This window comes from Stenella coeruleoalba, assembly GCF_951394435.1.
Source record: "Stenella coeruleoalba genome assembly, contig: scaffold_29, whole genome shotgun sequence".
In the NCBI taxonomy this organism is placed as follows: Eukaryota; Metazoa; Chordata; class Mammalia; order Artiodactyla; family Delphinidae; genus Stenella; species Stenella coeruleoalba.
This window is the reverse complement of record NW_027645960.1, coordinates 2,662,468-2,678,555: the sequence shown is the minus strand read 5'-3', so window position 1 is coordinate 2,678,555 and position 16,088 is coordinate 2,662,468. Positions and strand designations below refer to the sequence as shown.

Genomic DNA, 16,088 nt, shown 5'->3' with positions numbered 1-16,088 from the left:
TTCTTCAACTTGCTTTCTTGTGACCTGGCCGCAACACCACAGGATGGCTTCAGGCCCTAATCTGGTTCCGGCCCGGCATGCTGAGCCTTTGGTTAATTCCTCTTCCTGGTGGGAAATGAGAGTTAAATTTGCCCGTCCAGACACCTCCAGCTAGCCTCTCATTGGTTCTCGCTATTCCTGTTCATCTTCCGCAGAAATTGCAAACTGGGCCAAACAGGAGGTTAAAGGGACTGACTCTCCAAGTCGGGAGAGTGTTAGTAAAGCGTCTGGAATGTTGCACCCGAGTACCAGGGGAGGAAAACTGAGACATATTTGAACACGTCTCCCGTTCACATGGTTGATCATACTCTGGGTTCCACATGCATGTTTTAGCTGAAGGAAGAATACCTTAAAGCTGGAGAGTTGAGACCCGTGTAATGGGTACCATGCAATATGACTTCAAAGGGTCTTCATTTGCTCACCGAACCTCTCCAATCCTATCACTGCTGCGTTTATGCCCCTGTACACACGCTTGATTGTCTTTTGGAGACATAGCAATCCATAGGTTTTAAGATACTTACTAGTCAGGTACATTCTTAGGCGTTTAATATGGGGTGTTGAGTCCATTTCGTTGAGCAAGGAGTAGCTCTTGTCTATTCCATATTTGGCTTAAGGAACTTTATCTGTGCTCATTTCAATCTCTGGTTTTATGCAGCACCCCAACTCACCTTTCCCCTTAAGCAAGCATAAGTTGGTTTTCTAAATTTGAGACCCTGTTCTGTTTTGGAATGCAGTTCCTGTGTAGCCAAGTTTACATTCCGTGTATTAGTGATATCTTATGATGTTTCTTTTTCTGTGTGACTTATTTCAGTTAGAATCATCGTACCTGAATCCACTCATTATGCTGCTACGGGCCTGATGACATAGATTTCATTGCTGAGTGATACTGCATTGTACGTAAGTACCACAAGTTCTTTATCCATTTTTCACTTTCTGTGATATTGAACTTGTACGGTAAACGAGGTTCTTGTAAACGGAGGCGTCCCAAACTTTGGGGTGGCTGTGTCTTTTTGATTTTAATTTCCCTAAGCTATAGGACCATAAGTGGAAGTGCCCTAGGCTCTGTTGCTTTGTTTTTTAGATGTTTCAGGAAACAACATACACTTCTCCTGAGTGTCTGTTGGCAATTTACATCCCGCCCATCAGCATAACAAGGCTCCCAGTTCTCAATGGCCTGTTGCCTTTCTGGATTTTACACTTTTTTCAGATGGCCCTTTTGACCGGGGGGAAGTGAGACTTCATTGTAGTGCAGATTTCCTTTGCAAGCTTGCTTGGTTGGCCAAAAAGGGCGTATGCGTTTTTTCCTGAATATATTCAGGAAAAAACGCATACGCCCTTTTTGGCCAAGTGCATCATTGTGGACGTTCTGCCTCTTTTCCTATGCTTTCAATGCAATTCCAGTCTACCTCCTGAAATCGGTTTCCTGCAATTCTGCCCCGCTTTCAAGTCCTCTTGGCAGCCTTACTTCAGTCTATTTTTGGACGATAGCTGTCATTTATAACTCTGCTGGTTTGTCAATTGCAGTGCCCCTGAGCTCCTTTCTTCAACTTGCTTTCTTGTGACCTGGCCGCAACACCGCAGGATGGCTTCAGGCCCTAATCTGGTTCCGGCCCGGCATGCTGAGCCTTTGGTTAATTCCTCTTCCTGGTGGGAAATGAGAGTTAAATTTGCCCGTCCAGACACCTCCAGCTAGCCTCTCATTGGTTCTCGCTATTCCTGTTCATCTTCCGCAGAAATTGCAAACTGGGCCAAACAGGAGGTTAAAGGGACTGACTCTCCAAGTCGGGAGAGTGTTAGTAAAGCGTCTGGAATGTTGCACCCGAGTACCAGGGGAGGAAAACTGAGACATATTTGAACACGTCTCCCGTTCACATGGTTGATCATACTCTGGGTTCCACATGCATGTTTTAGCTGAAGGAAGAATACCTTAAAGCTGGAGAGTTGAGACCCGTGTAATGGGTACCATGCAATATGACTTCAAAGGGTCTTCATTTGCTCACCGAACCTCTCCAATCCTATCACTGCTGCGTTTATGCCCCTGTACACATGCTTGATTCTCTTTTGGAGGCATAGCAATCCATAGGTTTTAAGATACTTACTAGTCAGGTACATTCTTAGGCATTTAATATGGGGTTTTGAGTCCATTTCGTTGAGCAAGGAGTAGCTCTTGTCTATTCCATATTTGGCTTAAGGAACTTTATCTGTGCTCATTTCAATCTCTGGTTTTATGCAGCACCCCAACTCACCTTTCCCCTTAAGCAAGCATAAGTTGGTTTTCTAAATTTGCGACCCTGTTCTGTTCTGTAATTCACTTCCTGTCTAGCCAAGTTTACATTCCGTGTATTACTGATATCTTATGATGTTTCTTTTTCTGTGTGACTTATTTCAGTTAGAATCATCATACCTGAATCCACTCATTGTGCTGCTAAGGGCCTGATGACACAGATTTCATTGCTGAGTGATATTGCTTTGTAAGTAAATACCACAACTTTTTTATCCATTTTTCACTTTCTGCAATGTTGAACTTGTACTGTAAACGAGGTTCTTGTAAACAGAGCCGTTCGAAACTTTGGGGTGGCTGTGTCTTTTTGATTTTAAATTCCCTAAGCTATAGGACCATAAGTGGAAGTGCCCTAGGCTCTGTTGCTTTGTTTTTTAGATGTTTCAGGAAACACCATACACTTCTCCCTAGAGGCTGTTGGCAATTTACATCCCGCCCTTCAGCATAACAAGGCTCCCAGTTCTCCATGGCCTGTCCTGCCTTTCTGGATTTTACACTTTTTTCAGATGGCCCTTTTGACCCGGGGGAAGTGAGACTTCATTGTAGTGCAGATTTCCTTTGCAAGCTTGCTTGGTTGGCCAAAAAGGGCGTATGCGTTTTTTCCTGAATATATTCAGGAAAAAACGCATACGCCCTTTTTGGCCAAGTGCATCATTGTGGACGTTCTGCCTCTTTTCCTATGCTTTCAATGCAATTCCAGTCTACCTCCTGAAATCGGTTTCCTGCAATTCTGCCCCGCTTTCAAGTCCTCTTGGCAGCCTTACTTCAGTATATTTTTGGACGGTAGCTGTCATTTATAACTCTGCAGGTTTGTGAATTACAGTGCCCCTGACCTCCTTTCTTCAACTCGCTTTCTTTTGAGCTGGCCGCAACACAGCAGGATGGCTTCAGGCCCTAATCTGGTCCGGCACGGCACACTGAGCCTTTGGTTATTTCCTCTTCCTGGTGGGAAATGAGAGTTAAATTTGCCCGTCCAGACACCTCCAGCTAGCCTCTCATTGGTTCTCGCTATTCCTGTTCATCTTCCGCAGAAATTGCAAACTGGGCCAAACAGGAGGTTAAAGGCGCTGACTTTCCAAGTGGGGAGAGTGTTAGTAAAGCGTCTGGAATGTTGCACCCGAGTACCAGGGGAGGAAAACTGAGACATATTTGAACACGTCTCCCATTCACATGGTTGATCATACTTGGGTTCCACATACATGTTTTAGCTGAGGAAGAATACCTAAAACCTGGGTAGTTGAAACCCGTGGAATGGGTACCATGCAATATGACTTCAAAGGGTCTTCATTTGCTCACGAACCTCTCCAATCCTATCACTGCTGCGTTTATGCCCCTGTACACATGCTTGATTCTCTTTCGGAGACATAGCAATCCATAGGTTTTAAGATACTTACTAGTCAGGTACATTCTTAGGCGTTTAATATGGGGTGTTGAGTCCATTTCGTTGAGCAAGGAGTAGCTCTTGTCTATTCCATATTTGGCTTAAGGAACTTTATCTGTGCTCATTTCAATCTCTGGTTTTATGCAGCACCCCAACTCACCTTTCCCCTTAAGCAAGCATAAGTTGGTTTTCTAAATTTGAGACCCTGTTCTGTTCTGTAATTCAGTTCCTGTGTAGCCAAGTTTCCATTCCGTGTATTACTGATATCTTATGATGTTTCTTTTTCTGTGTGACTTATTTCAGTTAGAATCATCATACCTGAATCCACTCATTGTGCTGCTAAGGGCCTGATGACAGAGATTTCATTGCTGAGTGATATTGCTTTGTAAGTAAATACCACAACTTCTTTATCCATTTTTCACTTTCTGCGATGTTGAACTTGTACTGTAAACGAGGTTCTTGTAAACAATGCCATTCCAAACTTTGGGGTGGCTGTGTCTTTTTGATTTTAAATTCCCTAAGCTATAGGACCATAAGTGGAAGTGCCCTAGGCTCTGTTGCTTTGTTTTTTAGATGTTTCAGGAAACACCATACACTTCTCCCTAGAGGCTGTTGGCAATTTACATCCCGCCCTTCAGCATAACAAGGCTCCCAGTTCTCCATGGCCTGTCCTGCCTTTCTGGATTTTACACTTTTTTCAGATGGCCCTTTTGACCCGGGGGAAGTGAGACTTCATTGTAGTGCAGATTTCCTTTGCAAGCTTGCTTGGTTGGCCAAAAAGGGCGTATGCGTTTTTTCCTGAATATATTCAGGAAAAAACGCATACGCCCTTTTTGGCCAAGTGCATCATTGTGGACGTTCTGCCTCTTTTCCTATGCTTTCAATGCAATTCCAGTCTACCTCCTGAAATCGGTTTCCTGCAATTCTGCTCCGCTTTCAAGTCCTCTTGGCAGCCTTACTTCAGTATATTTTTGGACGATAGCTGTCATTTATAACTCTGCAGGTTTGTGAATTACAGTGCCCCTGAGCTCCTTTCTTCAACTCGCTTTCTTGTGACCTGGCCGCAACACCGCAGGATGACTTCAGGCCCTAATCTGGTTCCGGCACGGCACCCTGAGCCTTTGGTTAATTCCTCTTCCTGGTGGGAAATGAGAGTTAAATTTGCCCGTCCAGACACCTCCAGCTAGTCTCTCATTGGTTCTCGCTATTCCTGTTCATCTTCCGCAGAAATTGCAAACTGGGCCAAACAGGAGGTTAAAGGGACTGACTCTCCAAGTCGGGAGAGTTTTAGTAAAGCGTCTGGAATATTGCACCCGAGTACCAGGGTACGAAAACTGAGACATATTTGAACACGTCTCCCGATCACATGGTTGATCATACTCTAGGTTCCACATGCATGTTTTAGCTGAAGGAAGAATACCTTAAACCTGGGTAGTTGAAACCCGTGGAATGGGTACCATGCAATATGACTTCAAAGGGTCTTCATTTGCTCACTGAACCTCTCCAATCCTATCACTGCTGCGTTTATGCCCCTGTACACACGCTTGATTGTCTTTTGGAGACATAGCAATCCATAGGTTTTAAGATACTTACTAGTCAGGTACATTCTTAGGCGTTTAATATGGGGTGTTGAGTCCATTTCGTTGAGCAAGGAGTAGCTCTTGTCTATTCCATATTTGGCTTAAGGAACTTTATCTGTGCTCATTTCAATCTCTGGTTTTATGCAGCACCCCAACTCACCTTTCCCCTTAAGCAAGCATAAGTTGGTTTTCTAAATTTGAGACCCTGTTCTGTTTTGGAATGCAGTTCCTGTGTAGCCAAGTTTACATTCCGTGTATTAGTGATATCTTATGATGTTTCTTTTTCTGTGTGACTTATTTCAGTTAGAATCATCGTACCTGAATCCACTCATTATGCTGCTACGGGCCTGATGACATAGATTTCATTGCTGAGTGATACTGCATTGTACGTAAGTACCACAAGTTCTTTATCCATTTTTCACTCTGTGATATTGAACTTGTACGGTAAACGAGGTTCTTGTAAACGGAGGCGTCCCAAACTTTGGGGTGGCTGTGTCTTTTTGATTTTAATTTCCCTAAGCTATAGGACCATAAGTGGAAGTGCCCTAGGCTCTGTTGCTTTGTTTTTTAGATGTTTCAGGAAACACCATACACTTCTCCTGAGTGTCTGTTGGCAATTTACATCCCGCCCATCAGCATAACAAGGCTCCCAGTTCTCCATGGCCTGTTGCCTTTCTGGATTTTACACTTTTTTCAGATGGCCCTTTTGACCGGGGGGAAGTGAGACTTCATTGTAGTGCAGATTTCCTTTGCAAGCTTGCTTGGTTGGCCAAAAAGGGCGTATGCGTTTTTTCCTGAATATATTCAGGAAAAAACGCATACGCCCTTTTTGGCCAAGTGCATCATTGTGGACGTTCTGCCTCTTTTCCTATGCTTTCAATGCAATTCCAGTCTACCTCCTGAAATCGGTTTCCTGCAATTCTGCCCCGCTTTCAAGTCCTCTTGGTAGCCTTACTTCAGTCTATTTTTGGACGATAGCTGTCACTTATAACTCTGCTGGTTTGTCAATTGCAGTGCCCCTGAGCTCCTTTCTTCAACTCGCTTTCTTGTGACCTGGCCGCAACACCGCAGGATGGCTTCAGGCCCTAATCTGGTTCCGGCCCGGCATGCTGAGCCTTTGGTTAATTCCTCTTCCTGGTGGGAAATGAGAGTTAAATTTGCCCGTCCAGACACCTCCAGCTAGCCTCTCATTGGTTCTCGCTATTCCTGTTCATCTTCCGCAGAAATTGCAAACTGGGCCAAACAGGAGGTTAAAGGGACTGACTCTCCAAGTCGGGAGAGTGTTAGTAAAGCGTCTGGAATGTTGCACCCGAGTACCAGGGGAGGAAAACTGAGACATATTTGAACACGTCTCCCGTTCACATGGTTGATCATACTCTGGGTTCCACATGCATGTTTTAGCTGAAGGAAGAATACCTTAAAGCTGGAGAGTTGAGACCCGTGTAATGGGTACCATGCAATATGACTTCAAAGGGTCTTCATTTGCTCACCGAACCTCTCCAATCCTATCACTGCTGCGTTTATGCCCCTGTACACATGCTTGATTCTCTTTTGGAGGCATAGCAATCCATAGGTTTTAAGATACTTACTAGTCAGGTACATTCTTAGGCATTTAATATGGGGTTTTGAGTCCATTTCGTTGAGCAAGGAGTAGCTCTTGTCTATTCCATATTTGGCTTAAGGAACTTTATCTGTGCTCATTTCAATCTCTGGTTTTATGCAGCACCCCAACTCACCTTTCCCCTTAAGCAAGCATAAGTTGGTTTTCTAAATTTTAGACCCTGTTCTGTTCTGTAATTCAGATCCTGTGTAGCCAAGTTTACATTCCGTGTATTAGTGATATCTTATGATGTTTCTTTTTCTGTGTGACTTATTTCAGTTAGAATCATCGTACCTGAATCCACTCATTATGCTGCTACGGGCCTGATGACATAGATTTCATTGCTGAGTGATACTGCATTGTACGTAAGTACCACAAGTTCTTTATCCATTTTTCACTTTCTGCGATGTTGAACTTGTACTGTAAACGAGGTTCTTGTAAACAGAGCCGATCCAAACTTTGGGGTGGCTGTGTCTTTTTGATTTTAATTTCCCTAAGCTATAGGACCATAAGTGGAAGTGCCCTAGGTTCTGTTGCTTTGTTTTTTAGATGTTTCAGGAAACACCATACACTTCTCCCTAGAGGCTGTTGGCAATTTACATCCCGCCCTTCAGCATAACAAGGCTCCCAGTTCTCCATGGCCTGTCCTGCCTTTCTGGATTTTACACTTTTTTCAGATGGCCCTTTTGACCCGGGGGAAGTGAGACTTCATTGTAGTGCAGATTTCCTTTGCAAGCTTGCTTGGTTGGCCAAAAAGGGCGTATGCGTTTTTTCCTGAATATATTCAGGAAAAAACGCATACGCCCTTTTTGGCCAAGTGCATCATTGTGGACGTTCTGCCTCTTTTCCTATGCTTTCAATGCAATTCCAGTCTACCTCCTGAAATCGGTTTCCTGCAATTCTGCTCCGCTTTCAAGTCCTCTTGGCAGCCTTACTTCAGTATATTTTTGGACGATAGCTGTCATTTATAACTCTGCAGGTTTGTGAATTACAGTGCCCCTGAGCTCCTTTCTTCAACTCGCTTTCTTGTGACCTGGCCGGAACACCGCAGGATGGCTTCAGGCCCTAATCTGGTTCCGGCACGGCACCCTGAGCCTTTGGTTAATTCCTCTTCCTGGTGGGAAATGAGAGTTAAATTGGCCCGTCCAGACACCTCCAGCTAGTCTATCATTTGTTCTCGCTATTCCTGTTCATCTTCCGCAGAAATTGCAAACTGGGCCAAACAGGAGGTTAAAGGGACTGACTCTCCAAGTCGGGAGAGTGTTAGTAAAGCGTCTGGAATATTGCACCCGAGTACCAGGGTACGAAAACTGAGACATATTTGAACACGTCTCCCGATCACATGGTTGATCATACTCTAGGTTCCACATGCATGTTTTAGCTGAAGGAAGAATACCTTAAACCTGGGTAGTTGAAACCCGTGGAATGGGTACCATGCAATATGACTTCAAAGGGTCTTCATTTGCTCACTGAACCTCTCCAATCCTATCACTGCTGCGTTTATGCCCCTGTACACACGCTTGATTGTCTTTTGGAGACATAGCAATCAATAGGTTTTAAGATACTTACTAGTCAGGTACATTCTTAGGCGTTTAATATGGGGTGTTGAGTCCATTTCGTTGAGCAAGGAGTAGCTCTTGTCTATTCCATATTTGGCTTAAGGAACATTATCTGTGCTCATTTCAATCTCTGGTTTTATGCAGCACCCCAACTCACCTTTCCCCTTAAGCAAGCATAAGTTGGTTTTCTAAATTTGAGACCCTGTTCTGTTTTGGAATGCAGTTCCTGTGTAGCCAAGTTTACATTCCGTGTATTAGTGATATCTTATGATGTTTCTTTTTCTGTGTGACTTATTTCAGTTAGAATCATCGTACCTGAATCCACTCATTATGCTGCTACGGGCCTGATGACATAGATTTCATTGCTGAGTGATACTGCATTGTACGTAAGTACCACAAGTTCTTTATCCATTTTTCACTTTCTGTGATATTGAACTTGTACGGTAAACGAGGTTCTTGTAAACGGAGGCGTCCCAAACTTTGGGGTGGCTGTGTCTTTTTGATTTTAATTTCCCTAAGCTATAGGACCATAAGTGGAAGTGCCCTAGGCTCTGTTGCTTTGTTTTTTAGATGTTTCAGGAAACACCATACACTTCTCCTGAGTGTCTGTTGGCAATTTACATCCCGCCCATCAGCATAACAAGGCTCCCAGTTCTCAATGGCCTGTTGCCTTTCTGGATTTTACACTTTTTTCAGATGGCCCTTTTGACCGGGGGGAAGTGAGACTTCATTGTAGTGCAGATTTCCTTTGCAAGCTTGCTTGGTTGGCCAAAAAGGGCGTATGCGTTTTTTCCTGAATATATTCAGGAAAAAACGCATACGCCCTTTTTGGCCAAGTGCATCATTGTGGACGTTCTGCCTCTTTTCCTATGCTTTCAATGCAATTCCAGTCTACCTCCTGAAATCGGTTTCCTGCAATTCTGCCCCGCTTTCAAGTCCTCTTGGCAGCCTTACTTCAGTCTATTTTTGGACGATAGCTGTCATTTATAACTCTGCTGGTTTGTCAATTGCAGTGCCCCTGAGCTCCTTTCTTCAACTCGCTTTCTTGTGACCTGGCCGCAACACCGCAGGATGGCTTCAGGCCCTAATCTGGTTCCGGCCCGGCATGCTGAGCCTTTGGTTAATTCCTCTTCCTGGTGGGAAATGAGAGTTAAATTTGCCCGTCCAGACACCTCCAGCTAGTCTCTCATTGGTTCTCGCTATTCCTGTTCATCTTCCGCAGAAATTGCAAACTGGGCCAAACAGGAGGTTAAAGGGACTGACTCTCCAAGTCGGGAGAGTGTTAGTAAAGCGTCTGGAATGTTGCACCCGAGTACCAGGGGAGGAAAACTGAGACATATTTGAACACGTCTCCCGTTCACATGGTTGATCATACTCTGGGTTCCTCATGCATGTTTTAGCTGAAGGAAGAATACCTTAAAGCTGGAGAGTTGAGACCCGTGTAATGGGTACCATGCAATATGACTTCAAAGGGTCTTCATTTGCTCACCGAACCTCTCCAATCCTATCACTGCTGCGTTTATGCCCCTGTACACATGCTTGATTCTCTTTTGGAGGCATAGCAATCCATAGGTTTTAAGATACTTACTAGTCAGGTATATTCTTAGGCATTTAATATGGGGTTTTGAGTCCATTTCGTTGAGCAAGGAGTAGCTCTTGTCTATTCCATATTTGGCTTAAGGAACTTTATCTGTGCTCATTTCAATCTCTGGTTTTATGCAGCACCCCAACTCACCTTTCCCCTTAAGCAAGCATAAGTTGGTTTTCTAAATTTTAGACCCTGTTCTGTTCTGTAATTCAGATCCTGTGTAGCCAAGTTTACATTCCGTGTATTAGTGATATCTTATGATGTTTCTTTTTCTGTGTGACTTATTTCAGTTAGAATCATCGTACCTGAATCCACTCATTATGCTGCTACGGGCCTGATGACATAGATTTCATTGCTGAGTGATACTGCATTGTACGTAAGTACCACAAGTTCTTTATCCATTTTTCACTTTCTGCGATGTTGAACTTGTACTGTAAACGAGGTTCTTGTAAACAGAGCCGTTCCAAACTTTGGGGTGGCTGTGTCTTTTTGATTTTAATTTCCCTAAGCTATAGGACCATAAGTGGAAGTGCCCTAGGTTCTCTTGCTTTGTTTTTTAGATGTTTCAGGAAACACCATACACTTCTCCCGAGTGGTTGTTGGCAATTTACATCCCGCCCATCAGCATAACGAGGCTCCCAGTTCTCCATGGCCTGTCCTGCCTTTCTGGATTTTACACTTTTTTCAGATGGCCCTTTTGACTGGGGGGAAGTGAGACTTCATTGTAGTGCAGATTTCCTTTGCAAGCTTGCTTGGTTGGCCAAAAAGGGCGTATGCGTTTTTTCCTGAATATATTCAGGAAAAAACGCATACGCCCTTTTTGGCCAAGTGCATCATTGTGGACGTTCTGCCTCTTTTCCTATGCTTTCAATGCAATTCCAGTCTACCTCCTGAAATCGGTTTCCTGCAATTCTGCCCTGCTTTCAAGTCCTCTTGGCAGCCTTACTTCAGTCTATTTTTGGACGATAGCTGTCATTTATAACTCTGCAGGTTTGTGAATTACAGTGCCCCTGAGCTCCTTTCTTCAACTCGCTTTCTTGTGACCTGGCCGCAACACCGCAGGATGGCTTCTGGCCCTAATCTGGTTCCGGCACGGCACGCTGAGCCTTTGGTTATTTCCTCTTCCTGGTGGGAAATGAGAGTTAAATTTGCCCGTCCAGACACCTCCAGCTAGTCTCTCATTGGTACTCGCTATTCCTGTTCATCTTCTGCAGAAATTGCAAACTGGGCCAAACAGGAGGTTAAAGGCGCTGACTCTCCAAGTCGGGAGAGTGTTAGTAAAGCGTCTGGAATGTTGCACCCGAGTACCAGGGTACGAAAACTGGGACATATTTGAACACGTCTCCCGATCTCATGGTTGATCATACTCTAGGTTCCACATGCATGTTTTAGCTGAAGGAAGAATACCTAAAACCTGGGTAGTTGAAACCCGTGGAATGGGTACCATGCAATATGACTTCAAAGGGTCTTCATTTGCTCACCGAACCTCTCCAATCCTATCACTGCTGCGTTTATGCCCCTGTACACATGCTTGATTCTCTTTCGGAGACATAGCAATCCATAGGTTTTAAGATACTTACTAGTCAGGTACATTCTTAGGCGTTTAATATGGGGTGTTGAGTCTATTTCGTTGAGCAAGGAGTAGCTCTTGTCTATTCCATATTTGGCTTAAGGAACTTTATCTGTGCTCATTTCAATCTCTGGTTTTATGCAGCACCCCAACTCACCTTTCCCCTTAAGCAAGCATAAGTTAGTTTTCTAAATTTGAGACCCTGTTCTGTTCTGTAATTCAGTTCCTGTGTAGCCAAGTTTCCATTCCGTGTATTACTGATATCTTATGATGTTTCTTTTTCTGTGTGACTTATTTCAGTTAGAATCATCATACCTGAATCCACTCATTGTGCTGCTAAGGGCCTGATGACACAGATTTCATTGCTGAGTGATATTGCTTTGTAAGTAAATACCACAACTTCTTTATCCATTTTTCACTTTCTGCGATGTTGAACTTGTACTGTAAACGAGGTTCTTGTAAACAGAGCCGTTCCAAACTTTGGGGTGGCTGTGTCTTTTTGATTTTAATTTCCCTAAGCTATAGGACCATAAGTGGAAGTGCCCTAGGTTCTGTTGCTTTGTTTTTTAGATGTTTCAGGAAACACCATACAATTCTCCCGAGTGTTTGTTGGCAATTTACATCCCGCCCATCAGCATAACAAGGCTCCCAGTTCTCCATGGCCTGTCCTGCCTTTCTGGATTTTACACTTTTTACAGATGGCTCTTTTGACCGGGGGGAAGTGAGACTTCATTGTAGTGCAGATTTCCTTTGCAAGCTTGCTTGGTTGGCCAAAAAGTGCGTATGCGTTTTTTCCTGAATATATTCAGGAAAAAACGCATACACCCTTTTTGGCCAAGTGCATCATTGTGGACGTTCTGCCTCTTTTCCTATGCTTTCAATGCAATTCCAGTCTACCTCCTGAAATCGGTTTCCTGCAATTCTGCCCCGCTTTCAAGTCCTCTTGGCAGCCTTACTTCAGTCTATTTTTGGACGATAGCTGTCATTTATAACTCTGCAGGTTTGTGAATTACAGTGCCCCTGAGCTCCTTTCTTCAACTCGCTTTCTTTTGAGCTGGCCGCAACACCGCAGGATGGCTTCAGGCCCTAATCTGGTTCCGGCACGGCACGCTGAGCCTTTGGTTAATTCCTCTTCCTGGTGGGAAATGAGAGTTAAATTTGCCCGTCCAGACACCTCCAGCTAGCCTCTCATTGGTTCTCGCTATTCCTGTTCATCTTCCGCAGAAATTGCAAACTGGGCCAAACAGGAGGTTAAAGGGACTGACTCTCCAAGTCGGGAGAGTGTTAGTAAAGCGTCTGGAATGTTGCACCCGAGTACCAGGGTACGAAAACTGGGACATATTTGAACACGTCTCCCGATCTCATGGTTGATCATACTCTAGGTTCCACATGCATGTTTTAGCTGAAGGAAGAATACCTAAAACCTGGGTAGTTGAAACCCGTGGAATGGGTACCATGCAATATGACTTCAAAGGGTCTTCATTTGCTCACCGAACCTCTCCAATCCTATCACTGCTGCGTTTATGCCCCTGTACACATGCTTGATTCTCTTTCGGAGACATAGCAATCCATAGGTTTTAAGATACTTACTAGTCAGGTACATTCTTAGGCGTTTAATATGGGGTGTTGAGTCTATTTCGTTGAGCAAGGAGTAGCTCTTGTCTATTCCATATTTGGCTTAAGGAACTTTATCTGTGCTCATTTCAATCTCTGGTTTTATGCAGCACCCCAACTCACCTTTCCCCTTAAGCAAGCATAAGTTAGTTTTCTAAATTTGAGACCCTGTTCTGTTCTGTAATTCAGTTCCTGTGTAGCCAAGTTTCCATTCCGTGTATTACTGATATCTTATGATGTTTCTTTTTCTGTGTGACTTATTTCAGTTAGAATCATCATACCTGAATCCACTCATTGTGCTGCTAAGGGCCTGATGACACAGATTTCATTGCTGAGTGATATTGCTTTGTAAGTAAATACCACAACTTCTTTATCCATTTTTCACTTTCTGCGATGTTGAACTTGTACTGTAAACGAGGTTCTTGTAAACAGAGCCGTTCCAAACTTTGGGGTGGCTGTGTCTTTTTGATTTTAATTTCCCTAAGCTATAGGACCATAAGTGGAAGTGCCCTAGGTTCTGTTGCTTTGTTTTTTAGATGTTTCAGGAAACACCATACAATTCTCCCGAGTGGTTGTTGGCAATTTACATCCCGCCCATCAGCATAACAAGGCTCCCAGTTCTCCATGGCCTGTCCTGCCTTTCTGGATTTTACACTTTTTTCAGATGGCCCTTTTGACCGGGGGGAAGTGAGACTTCATTGTAGTGCAGATTTCCTTTGCAAGCTTGCTTGGTTGGCCAAAAAGGGCGTATGCGTTTTTTCCTGAATATATTCAGGAAAAAACGCATACGCCCTTTTTGGCCAAGTGCATCATTGTGGACGTTCTGCCTCTTTTCCTATGCTTTCAATGCAATTCCAGTCTACCTCCTGAAATCGGTTTCCTGCAATTCTGCCCCGCTTTCAAGTCCTCTTGGCAGCCTTACTTCAGTCTATTTTTGGACGATAGCTGTCATTTATAACTCTGCAGGTTTGTGAATTACAGTGCCCCTGAGCTCCTTTCTTCAACTCGCTTTCTTGTGACCTGGCCGCAACACCGCAGGATGGCTTCAGGCCCTAATCTGGTTCCGGCACGGCACGCTGAGCCTTTGGTTATTTCCTCTTCCTGGTGGGAAATGAGAGTTAAATTTGCCCGTCCAGACACCTCCAGCTAGTCTCTCATTGGTTCTCGCTATTCCTGTTCATCTTCCAAGAGATTGCAAACTGGGCCAAACAGGAGGTTAAAGGCGCTGACTCTCCAAGTGGGGAGAGTGTTAGTAAAGCGTCTGGAATGTTGCACCTGAATACCAGGGTACGAAAACTGAGACATATTTGAACACGTCTCCCGATCACATGGTTGATCATACTCTAGGTTCCACATGCATGTTTTAGATGAAGGAAGAATACCTTAAACCTGGGTAGTTGAAACCCGTGGAATGGGTACCATGCAATATGACTTCAAAGGGTCTTCATTTGCTCACCGAACCTCTCCAATCCTATCACTGCTGCGTTTATGGCCCTGTACACATGCTTGATTCTCTTTCGGAGACATAGCAATCCATAGGTTTTAAGATACTTACTAGTCAGGTACATTCTTAGGCGTTTAATATGGGGTGTTGAGTCTAATTCGTTGAGCAAGGAGTAGCTCTTGTCTATTCCATATTTGGCTTAAGGAACTTTATCTGTGCTCATTTCAATCTCTGGTTTTATGCAGCACCCCAACTCACCTTTCCCCTTAAGCAAGCATAAGTTAGTTTTCTAAATTTGAGACCCTGTTCTGTTCTGTAATTCAGTTCCTGTTTAGCCAAGTTTCCATTCCGTGTATTACTGATATCTTATGATGTTTCTTTTTCTGTGTGACTTATTTCAGTTAGAATCATCATACCTGAATCCACTCATTGTGCTGCTAAGGGCCTGATGACACAGATTTCATTGCTGAGTGATATTGCTTTGTAAGTAAATACCACAGCTTCTTTATCCATTTTTCACTTTCTGCGATGTTGAACTTGTACTGTAAACGAGGTTCTTGTAAACAGAGCCGTTCCAAACTTTGGGGTGGCTGTGTCTTTTTGATTTTAATTTCCCTAAGCTATAGGACCATAAGTGGAAGTGCCCTAGGTTCTGTTGCTTTGTTTTTTAGATGTTTCAGGAAACACCATACAATTCTCTCGAGTGGTTGTTGGCAATTTACATCCCGCCCATCAGCATAACAAGGCTCCCAGTTCTCCATGGCCTGTCCTGCCTTTCTGGATTTTACACTTTTTTCAGATGGCCCTTTTGACCGGGGGGAAGTGAGACTTCATTGTAGTGCAGATTTCCTTTGCAAGCTTGCTTGGTTGGCCAAAAAGGGCGTATGCGTTTTTTCCTGAATATATTCAGGAAAAAACGCATACGCCCTTTTTGGCCAAGTGCATCATTGTGGACGTTCTGCCTCTTTTCCTATGCTTTCAATGCAATTCCAGTCTACCTCCTGAAATCGGTTTCCTGCAATTCTGCCCCGCTTTCAAGTCCTCTTGGCAGCCTTACTTCAGTCTATTTTTGGACGATAGCTGTCATTTATAACTCTGCAGGTTTGTGAATTACAGTGCCCCTGAGCTCCTTTCTTCAACTCGCTTTCTTGTGACCTGGCCGCAACACCGCAGGATGGCTTCAGGCCCTAATCTGGTTCCGGCACGGCACGCTGAGCCTTTGGTTATTTCCTCTTCCTGGTGGGAAATGAGAGTTAAATTTGCCCGTCCAGACACCTCCAGCTAGTCTCTCATTGGTTCTCGCTATTCCTGTTCATCTTCCAAGAGATTGCAAACTGGGCCAAACAGGAGGTTAAAGGCGCTGACTCTCCAAGTGGGGAGAGTGTTAGTAAAGCGTCTGGAATGTTGCACCTGAGTACCAGGGTACGAAAAC

The 16,088-nt window shown here is 44.1% G+C and overlaps 1 long non-coding RNA gene across 16 annotated transcripts in view; it reads left to right on the top strand.

Annotated features, from left to right (window-relative positions):
• LOC307181435 overlaps nucleotides 1-16,088 on the top strand; it is a 2,786,049-nt gene that overhangs the window by 706,331 nt on the left and 2,063,630 nt on the right. Inside the window, exon 3 of one of the 16 annotated variants that reach the window (XR_013826769.1) lies at nucleotides 4,009-4,086. The exons of the other annotated variants lie outside the window; for them this stretch is intronic. This is a non-coding gene — a long non-coding RNA (uncharacterized lncRNA). The remainder of the gene's footprint in view (nucleotides 1-4,008; nucleotides 4,087-16,088) is intronic. 16 annotated transcript variants of the gene reach the window in all.